At 40.1% G+C, this 10,101-nt stretch overlaps 1 long non-coding RNA gene across 1 annotated transcript; it reads right to left on the reverse strand.

Moving 5' to 3' along the window:
- Window positions 1-323: 323 nt before the first annotated feature.
- LOC147654450 (uncharacterized) lies at window positions 324-3,046 on the reverse strand. The gene is made up of 2 exons (XR_015283989.1): window positions 2,891-3,046; window positions 324-2,347 (listed from the first exon to the last, which is right to left on the reverse strand). It is a non-coding gene; the product is annotated as an uncharacterized LOC147654450 (long non-coding RNA).
- Window positions 3,047-10,101: the final 7,055 nt, after the last annotated feature.

The raw sequence follows: 10,101 nt of genomic DNA on the forward strand, positions 1-10,101 counted from the left end.
TTCAACTCACTGTGAACACCACAAAATAATAGAAGCAGGAGTGTAGAATACAGTGAGAAAGATGAAGAAATAGGAAAGAGAACAAATGCTTCCTTGGATTTTGTTGTGAATTATATTTCAGAGAGTCCAGTTATTGCACAGAAATTAAGAGCTATGACCTCAAATGGTTGACAAAACCATCTTTCAAAATTTCTGGTAAGTGTTAAAGTTTGCAGTTTTAGAAGAACACAAATAAACCAAACAACCCTCCCAAAGCTAGGAATCTGTCAAACACCTGCAGAGTCCCAAGGGAGGGCTGGCTGTGCAGCTGGCTGAGGGGAAGATTATTTGTAACCTCCCTGGTCCCCTCTCATAGCTATTACCCAGGTCACTAGGGGCCTTTTTGTTGTCCCCAGAGCTGGCTTGTGCTGGGACAATAAATCTGCTGTAGAAAACTTGAGGTTCTGAACTCACTTTGGCAGATTTTTAATTTCTTCAAAAGTCTCTGCAGCCAAGCAGAGAGGGACAAAGTTGAGGTCTGTGCAGTTGCCAATATTGAGTCCTTGCCTTATATACCAGGGCTGAAGGGAATCATCTGCTCCTCAGATGTTTTTATTTATTATTTTTGTGCAACAAGAGCTAATCTGCAGTAATAACAAATATTTTTTATAAATGTAATAAACTGCTTTTAAAACTCCAAGTGACTGTCGAGTGGCTTGGGTTCAATGAACCAGTGGAGGTTTCTGGACTTTGAGCATCTCTCGTGAAAGCAGAAGCTTCTGAATTCAGGATTACACTAAAGCAAAAAGAAAACCAAAAAACAAACACATGCAGGAGAAGATCTCAGGCAGGGTGGTCCCCAGGCTTGTTGGTCTCTGTGTTTCTGTTTTGCTGAGGAGAGCAAGCGAGGCAATGTGAGACATTGCCCCAGATGTGGAGCCTTCACGTTGGCCACCAGCCAGGAGAAAGAAGAGGGGAAAAACAACTTCTAGGATGAGATAGGAGAGGGGGAAAGAGGTGGAAAGGAGCAGCACTCAGCTGAGCCAGCCAGCAATGTAGGTCTTTGCCTTTCTGCATTTATTGTGGCTTTGAAATGCACAATATTGCTGCATTTTTGAGGAAAGCTTGGAAATCACCCCTATTTCTCAATTCTTTTGGTAGAGCCTGAGCCTTCTGTTCCTCTTGACCCACAAGACACAGAAAATCAGGTCCATTATTGAGATCTCTCCTCTGCCTGTTCCTACTCTGTCTTTTCCTATATGGCCATGGTTGTGTGGCTTCTGGTAGCAAAAAGTCACAAGAAATGGGGATATTTCCCACAGTCCTCCCATTTGAAACTGTTGTGAGTAATCTGACTGGATCTGTAATTATTTTTTTTCAGATAACAAAAGCAAAGCCACTGGTAAAGACAAGGTCATTTGCCCCTAAAATTCATAATATGAATTCTGTCTCAAAATGGATGGAGTTTGCATAAAATATTTTCTTTCTTGTCGAGAAGTGGAGATCAAACAAAGCACTTCTTTATTTTCAGTTAAAATGATCCCAAACAATTTCATCATTAAACCAAAACCTCAGATTGTACCAAAGCGAAATTTTTTATTTATCTTCTCTCCTCCATCCTTTCTTTCCATAACCTGGAATTATTCAGAGTTCCCATTCTATACTGGAAAACTTCTTATTTTTTCATGTGCTTAAAACCAAATTGAACAGAGTCTTTTTGCTTAAGAAAGAGAGAATAAGTGCCTTTCTACAAGTATCATTATAGATTTTCTCTTTCCCAAAGCATCCACCTCCTCAATTAGGATGATTTAATTCATTTTAATGTAGTGCCAGCCACGTGGGATTGCTGCCTCCCATCAGAGAACCACTGTGAGTAGATAACCTCCTTTGTTTATATTATTCTCATGTAGAGGGCTGGTTTCTGTCTCTGGGCTTGCTAAATCTTTGGGGATATGTAAGCTCTTTCATCTTTTCCCCGAGCTTGTTTTAGAATGGCATTCAGTGTGACTGTGGATGTGGTAGGATTTGCTGCACAAGTGATAAGGTTATCAAATTTTGAGTCCTTCACCATGCAGTAGTTTAATTTCCCCTTGTGTAGCCAAGTTGCCTTTAGGGTTTTTTCTTCTCTCTTTTCCCCTCTCTGTGACAGCAGCCAAAACAAGCAGTTCTTAAAATCTTTACAGATCTGAAGAGGACTTTAAAAACTGGTACCAAAAACTCATAACACCACGTCCTGTGACATTAATGCCAATTTCTTAGTGGTGGGCCTTCCAGAAAATCACGTTTTCCCAGGTGCTAAAGGCAATGATTCCACTCCCATAACTTCATTCACTCATCAGACAGGACTGGATTTAAATACACATCACCCCTGTAAGAATACATGCATTTGGTATAGTTTTTCCATCCTTATTTGTTAAGTAACAGAATTTCTTATCTCATCATGAATTTTCAATCTTTATCTGCAGTGAGCTTACAACTAATTGGCCTTTTTCCTGTTATGATCATATTTTTCCATTGAAATCAATTCTAATTGGATTGAATCGCAGCAATAAAGGCCAAATTATTTATATGTTGCCAGAGAAAATGTGCTCTAGTCAGTAAATTTTGTGGTTGCTCACAGATGCCATAACTGAAATAGATAATGCTCTACAGATGCATTAATTTCATAATCTAAAAATGCTCTCTAAAGTATTTTACAGGAACAAATAAAGGCCAGCTAGATGGCACAGCTTAAGAGGGCAGTGGTAAATAAATAATTGCTAACTCAAGTCTGTGACTTCAAAGAATTTTTAAAACCATCATCTCCCACTAGGTCAAAATTAGTAAAAACTACTTTTCCCGCAGAATTTCTCTGTAATCATATTTATAGTCAGTTATTTTAAAGAAATAGGTGATCAAAGCTTAAAAGAACCTGTAGCAAATCCTGTTGTTTGCTTGACACTTGGAGCAGCTGGCATCCAGCCTGGTGTCCTGAGGTTGTGCTGCCAAGGGAAAAAATACGACATGCATCCTTGTAAAACTTGTGCTGCTTTCTTTGGCACTCCCCCCTCTCAGGGCCCGTGTCCATGTGGTAGTTCTGCTTTGTTTTTTCTAATTACTAGCAGCTGAGAGAGCTGGTGTCCAGGGGAAAGATCTTGAAACAGCTCTAACAGGTGTTCCAAGGCCAAAGTTTCTGTGCAACACAGGTGTAAAATGAGATGTTTGCTGCACCTGACCCACTATTGATCAAATGGAACAAGCACTGAACAAGAAAATACAAGCCTGTTTTCCTAAATAGCTGCATTGTCCAAGGCACTGTGCTGAAAGAGGTGTGAAAGAGTGCTCACTTTCCTTTAACAACTCTATTCTCTGTATTTTCCAAAGGCTTTCAACAAATGGGTTGAAATCTCTTATCTGTCATGGGCATTTCCAACATGCTGGAAGTGTTTCAGTGCTCTGGAGAACATGTGTACCTTTCCTGAAATGCATCCTTTTGTTGGCTCTTCAGATATTCCTGGGATCATGGACATGGGCAGCTTTAACTGAGGTTCCTGAAAACTACTTATGAACCTTTTTCCCTTGGAAAATGTTACATTAATCACACTGGTTATGCAATGTTTGGAAACAATTGAAATGTTTATAACAGATGAAAAGAAATAGAAAATATATTCTGCACTTCTACTGCAGTCAGTAACACCTGTGTGAAGTTGAGGTTGTTTTTTGTACTTTGCTATGAGCAAGGTCTTGTACAATCAGGTTTTATTTTCACTTCATTTCTTGTAAGTTATTTATAAAATCCAAATGTAAATTTAGTACCTGTAGTTAAGTCCAGTCTGTTGGGTCTTTGTGCATCCAAAGACTGTTTCAGGCTACGTGTGAGCAGTATTTTCAAAACTGGGTGTTTTGTTTGGATGGAGTGACCTTGATATGATTCTTTGTGCCCTAAATTTTATTGCCTTCACAGTGGAAACCTATATCCTGCTTCCTGCAGCAAGTGCTGGTGTGGTGCCTCCTCTGTGCCTGAGGCTGGAGTCCCTCTCCCCCTCAGAGTAAGATGCAGGGGACTGGGGTTGGTTTGTCCCTATTTAAAGAATCACTGGTCATTTGAGGCAAAAAATATGGAGAATGTTACAGAAAAAAATCAGTACAAAAATAGGGTACAGAGTCTTTGAGTGATGGGAAAGGACTGGCTTTTCCATGCTTATATATGTTTGTGGTTATGGTCATGTTCATAGCTCTGTGCTTCAGAGCTGTTCTGACTGAGCCTGAAAATGGAGATGTGGCATAAATTGGACTAAATTTCAGCAAGAAACAGTAAATTCACTGAAAATATTATGATGGGACCTGCCCTGTTATGTCAGCCCCTGACTCAAGCTGCAGGTGCTTTGTACTTTGGAATTTTTGTGGGGTCTGGAGGACTTTTGTATGGAACCTCTCTGCTATATGGCTGACCAGGGACCTGAGTTTTTGTCTAGCAGGATGATGCCCAGGACCTGACTGAGTATGGTTTCCTGCTAACACAAACCTTGCTGCAGTGGCAGTTGCAACTAAATTCATCAAAGCATTACTAACACTAAACCCAAATATCTACACAGAAATCACTGTCAAGTTTCTCTCAACAAAGCACCAGCGATGGCACCAGAGGAACAGGCAGGAGCTGATACCCAGAAATTCATCCTGCACAGGAAAGAGAACTTCTTCCCTGGGCACTGCCTGAGCACTGAACAGATTGTCCAGAGAGGGTGTGCAGCTCTTAAATTAGTGCTAATATAGCCAAAAACAATGAGAGAAGCCTCAAAGCAATGAAGGAGAGACCCAGAAGAACAAAAAATATTGGCCTGTAGACAGAATTTCGAGTGTTCTGGCAAAGATGAACAGAGAAATGGCTCTACTGGGAATGAAAAAAACACAGGGAACATTTGGAAGAGAAAGCACAATAAATGGGGAAAACTGGCAACAAAGAGCAATCTTAAATTAACTGCAACCTTGTGTTAAGTCTTCTGCTTTGTTGATTCTCACTTCAAATTTATGTGACACCTGATACGTTTCTTAGTTTCTCAATAAAGCATAATCTTGCATTAAAATAATGTAAAATGGAAAAAAAATGTTATTAAGAAAAAAATAGGCATCTGAACTGTGTTTATGTGTATTTTTTTTCATGGCATAATGACTGTTAAGTACTGCAAACTGTAGAGCAGAAAATCCTGTGCTCCACTTTATAATGTGCAAAACCCCCAAGTGACTAGGAATGTACAAACAGATTTAAAAAATACTTAAGTAGCTAATGAGAAGTAAATTAATGTTTTTTAAAGATTTGTGTATTGTGTTTTTCAAATAACAGGAAAGGCAGAAAGTGCTGGCCTCAAGGTCTATGGCTTTCTTTTCACTTTTGAACAAAAATTTAGTGAGAAGGAGGAAGTACTGGCCCCAATTGGAGTTTCTTTCCACATTTTTGCCTCATAAAAGGAAATTTGTGAGCATTTGCCTCAGAAGTGGCATTTGTAAACTCTTCCCTTGTCCTCTTTTCCTCAGCTTGTAGGAAATAAGAATTTTATCAGATCTCTGCTTAGACCCTTAAGACCTTTCATACTTACCTGAAATCAGGTCGAGGGGAAGACTCCTCCATACATGAACATACACTGACCTTAAGTGCAGTAATTTCTTACAGATGAGGTTAAAGCTCTGTCCCAAGTCACTTCTGCTCACAGAAACTTGGGAGGGCTGATGTACCTCACTGCCATCCTCCTTTACTGTGCCACAGTTTCTGCCTTTCTTTTAAAATCTGGCCTCCTTGTCACAGCACCAATTCCTTTTTGGGTATAACAATTTCTGAGTTCTCTGTTTATCTTCATGGTGCACTGGCCCTCTAACAGGTGGTGGAAAAAGGCTGATAATGGTTCACTGGGTTACATCCTTTACTGTGGGCACTATTTTTGAGCAAGTGTTGGAAATCTGTTTTATCAGAGTTATTTAATGATAACGTGAGCAGTGAAAGTTCTGTGATCATCTGCTAGATTTTAAATCCTGCAGAATTTCTGTTTGATTCCAGGCCATCTGTGATTCTTCTGTTGCTGTGAAACATTTGTTTCAGTTGTGCTAGTATAAACCCTGCAGTACTTCCAAGCTTCTAATTATTGTTATTGATCTCTCAGCAGATAAAAGAGTCCTCCAAGCCCATGTCTGACTTCTCTTTGGTGTATTGAAATTATGGGGGGATGGGGAATGTCCTTTTTTCCCTTTCTTTAATGAAACAAACCTATTGGCAAGCACATTGAATTAAGGCTTTCACATTAGACATGTTTTCTATGGAGACCTGACATGTTTGTTTCATACGAAGAAATCACACTATTTTGTTCAGTCAAATGCATGAAATGTCTGATCATCCCTCCTAAGCTTTCCTCCCACAGCACTGATTAATCAGTCCCTCTGAAAAGATTGTATTTCTGCAGCTGGAAAGAAAGCATTGATAACTGATTAAATTCTAGCTCTTCAAATGTTCTGTACACATAAATACAGCATTTACACGCATAAATAATTACTTAGGTTTTAGACGGACTTGCCTGTAATTTTTGCTAAAATATCTGAATACTTGGAGACTTTATGAGTTTACTTTGGGAGTCTGGAGGTATTTCAATCACTGTTATAGAAGACCCACACATTTTGAGTTGTGGAGAGTTTTCCAGCCTTGATGATTCTATAAAACTATAGATCCCAGGACAGAATTCTGCAGAAATTCCACTGGTAAGTGGCCTTCAACTGAGGTGAAAGAAATATTCCCAACTTTTCCTAAAGTATGCTGAGACCCATGTATGTCTGTTAAAACTTAGTGAATTTTCCAAGATTTACATGTTCCTATAACTCTTAGCAGAATTTGCTTTGAGACTCCCTGAGCACCTATAGTTTGTAACCTAGCTTTTCTCATAGTCGTCACTTTTTACTCTATTATTCTTCTTGCTTAGAAGAGAACGCTGAGATTGTCAGTCCTGTAGACTGTGAGCTGCAGTGATCTCGGATTCTGTGATAAAGGTTAACACAGCAAGGATTATGTCTCAAGTACCCCCTATACAGGGGAATGTCTCCCTCCATCAGCAAAATTGAATTTCAAGTTGCTGAACTGAAATGGTGTCAGGAATTCGCTGCTTCTTTTTGAAAGTTCAGTGGTGGCAGCTGAAGTGTCTAACACCCACTTAACAGCCTACACTGGAATAATAAAAGCCCTCAGAAACAAACTACCAAGCTCACTGCTTATTGCACCGATTTTGGCATCCTCTGGCCCAGAAATTTTTTTGCAGCATTTCATCTGCTGGGCAGCTGAAGTGTGTGCACCACCAGGACATTCCTCCATACAACTTACAAATATTTTTGTAGATAGCCTGAAATGTTATGTAAATAAAAATTAACTCCACAGCCTTATCATGATTTATACAACCTACACTGGGATTTGAAAGCCTTTTTTTTTTTTCAGCTTTATGTGACTGCACGGTTTGCAGTGGAACACGAAATGGGACTGGAATGGAGCCTGGTTTGTGTGAGGAGAGAGGCACCAGTAAAGTGAGAGGGAGCCAAGGCATCCAGTCACAAACCTTGTTTCCTGCAGCCACCAGCTCTTTTCTTGGTGGTCTCCTGCTCCTGTCCAGAACAGCAACACGGCAGAAGGGCAGTTTCCCTCCTAGGATCCTCAAATTCCCAGCACAGTGTAAATGGGAAAAGCAAAGCCAACACTTGGGAGCATTATCCTTCTACTCAGATGTATGTAGTGTGAGGCAAATGTTAAGCATGTTACTGTCCTATATCCCTAGGATGAGGTAAATTTAAACATTTTGTCTCATTGGCTAAAAAACCAGGCTAGAATTCACAGGAATATTCACAGGAATATTCATAGGAACCTGTGAGCATTCCTTAATAATGATTGGACTAAAAATTCTGTCTCAAGTATTCTGGTGAGACCTCAGTGTGACCTCATGCACAGCCAAGATTTAGCCAGCTCATGTCTTGTTGTATTTCCCTCTGGAAACCTCACACTGTGACTTGATGCCCTGACCATTTGAATGCTGATTTTTTTTTTTTTCCTCTTCCCCCCTGCCCCTCCTCTTACCAAATTGCATGGAGTAGTTCTTGAATTTTGCAGTGGTTGTGAGAAAATAAATGTAATCAAAGGGCCAGATCTGTTAAGGACTGGCAGAGCTCCATGGACTTGCTAAGGTTGTGCTGCCCCAGCACTCATAAGGGTCAGATGGTCACAGGCTCGTGGGAGCAACACGACATTTAAGGCTTTGGCCAGATTCCAAATTGGTGTGGTCAGTCTTGCTTTTCTTCATAATTTGGGGTTTATTAGCTTATATCTACTTGCCCTTTGTAAATATGCAAAATAATAATTTTAAACATGGCCTACTTAGCAAAACAGAGCACTCAGCTTGCCAAAATGTGTCTGTGCTTTCTCTTACAGCACCATGGCTTTGTATGGAGTCCTCCCTCAGTGATTTTGCACATCTACAGCTTTTATGGTGTGCTGTGGTTGTGGGTGCAAAGCTCACAAGCAGGTGAGGAAAATGGAAGCTCCAGCTCTGATTCTCAGCTGCAGTTCTGAGACTACAGATGAAGATTTTTCTCCAGACAGAAATAGGGAGGAGTTAGGATGCTGTGACTTAATCTATAGGACAGCAGCACCTCTCTTATGGGCCTCATTTTCTTGAGGATGAGAACAAAATAATTTGGCTTGTTAGAACTGTCAGTGTCTTACTCTTCCACAATTTCATTCATCTTCCTGAGGAAAGGAGCCTTTGGATCCAGCAGCTGACAGGAAACAGCAACTAATGATGATTATTTGTATAATCTAGAAGTACTTTCTCTTCCTTTCATTTGGGAACACTTGCACTCTCTCTCTGTGTCCCTGAGTTCATCTGAACAGCAGCCAAACTGCATCATTCAGTTATTTCATTAGTCTTTTAGAAAGGACAGGACAAGCAAGTGAGCAAGGCTGAAGTAAGAAGGGCTTCATTTCAGGGATGGGAAAAGGCTTTCTCTGTGCTCTGAGATTGCACCGGGAAACCTGAATTTTGAAGACACATGAGAAAAAATATTTGATATTCCTGATTGTAGGATAAGAAGGAGAAAAAGAAGAAAAAAATGATGGGTAGAATTCTTTAATTCATTAATATCTTTGGAGACAAGTTTGTGGTAAAATGTTACCTCTAACTTCTTGCAAGCCTGTGAAACTCCAACAGAGGCTCTGAGTCCTTAAATACATCAAATGCTGAAGAAAAACTGTCAATGGGAAATGAAATTTTATATCAGTTCATTGGTCATTCTTTTCATAGACTCCTAGTGTCACAGGATGGTTTGGGTTGGAAGGGACCTTAAAGCTCATCTCCATTCAAACCATGCCATGGCAGGGACACCTTCCACTATCCCAGGCTGCTCCAAGGCCAATCCAACCTGGCCTTGGACACTGCCAGGGGTCCAGGGCAGCCACAGCTTCTCTGGGAACCCTGTCCCAGGGCCCTCACAGCCGAGAATTTCTTCACAGTATCTAATCAGACCTGCCCACTTTAATTTTAAAACCATTCTCCTTTGTCCTGTGACTCCAAGTCCCTCTCCATCTTTTTTGTAGACTCCCCTCAGGGACTGGATGGCTGAGGAAGGTCACCCTGAAGTCTTCTCCAAGCTGAATAATTCCAGTTTTCTCAGCCTTTCCACTCATCTGTATATTGTACCTTGGCAAGAAAGGCAGGAAGAGACATCTCAGCAGAGATTTTCCATAGGAATTCGTGTTTGATGTAATTGAGATCACTTTTATTTCCATTTCTGATGCAACAATAGTTTTTCAGTACCTACAGCATTCACCATTTGGAGTTCAAGGAAAGCCGATTTCTGTGATCTTTATTCTGGAAAGACACACAACGTTTAAGTGAAAGGTAGATTTAAGTAATATAAAGCATTAGTAAGGGAGAAAAATATTTGCACTATTTGCATTATAAATTAGTGTTCTTGTTACTTCACTGTCCAAAGAAAATTTGTGTGTTTCTGTGCCTGAGGACATCGTGTGGGAAGTACAAAGCAGTTTTTGATGGTCTACAAAAAAAAGCAAAAAAAACTTTTTAAAAATGAAAAAAAAAATCTGCTTGCCATTTAGTGGGTTTATCT

Source organism: Cyanistes caeruleus, chromosome 3, assembly GCF_971803275.1.
Source record: "Cyanistes caeruleus chromosome 3, bCyaCae1.hap1.1, whole genome shotgun sequence".
NCBI classification, from domain to species: domain Eukaryota; kingdom Metazoa; phylum Chordata; class Aves; order Passeriformes; family Paridae; genus Cyanistes; species Cyanistes caeruleus.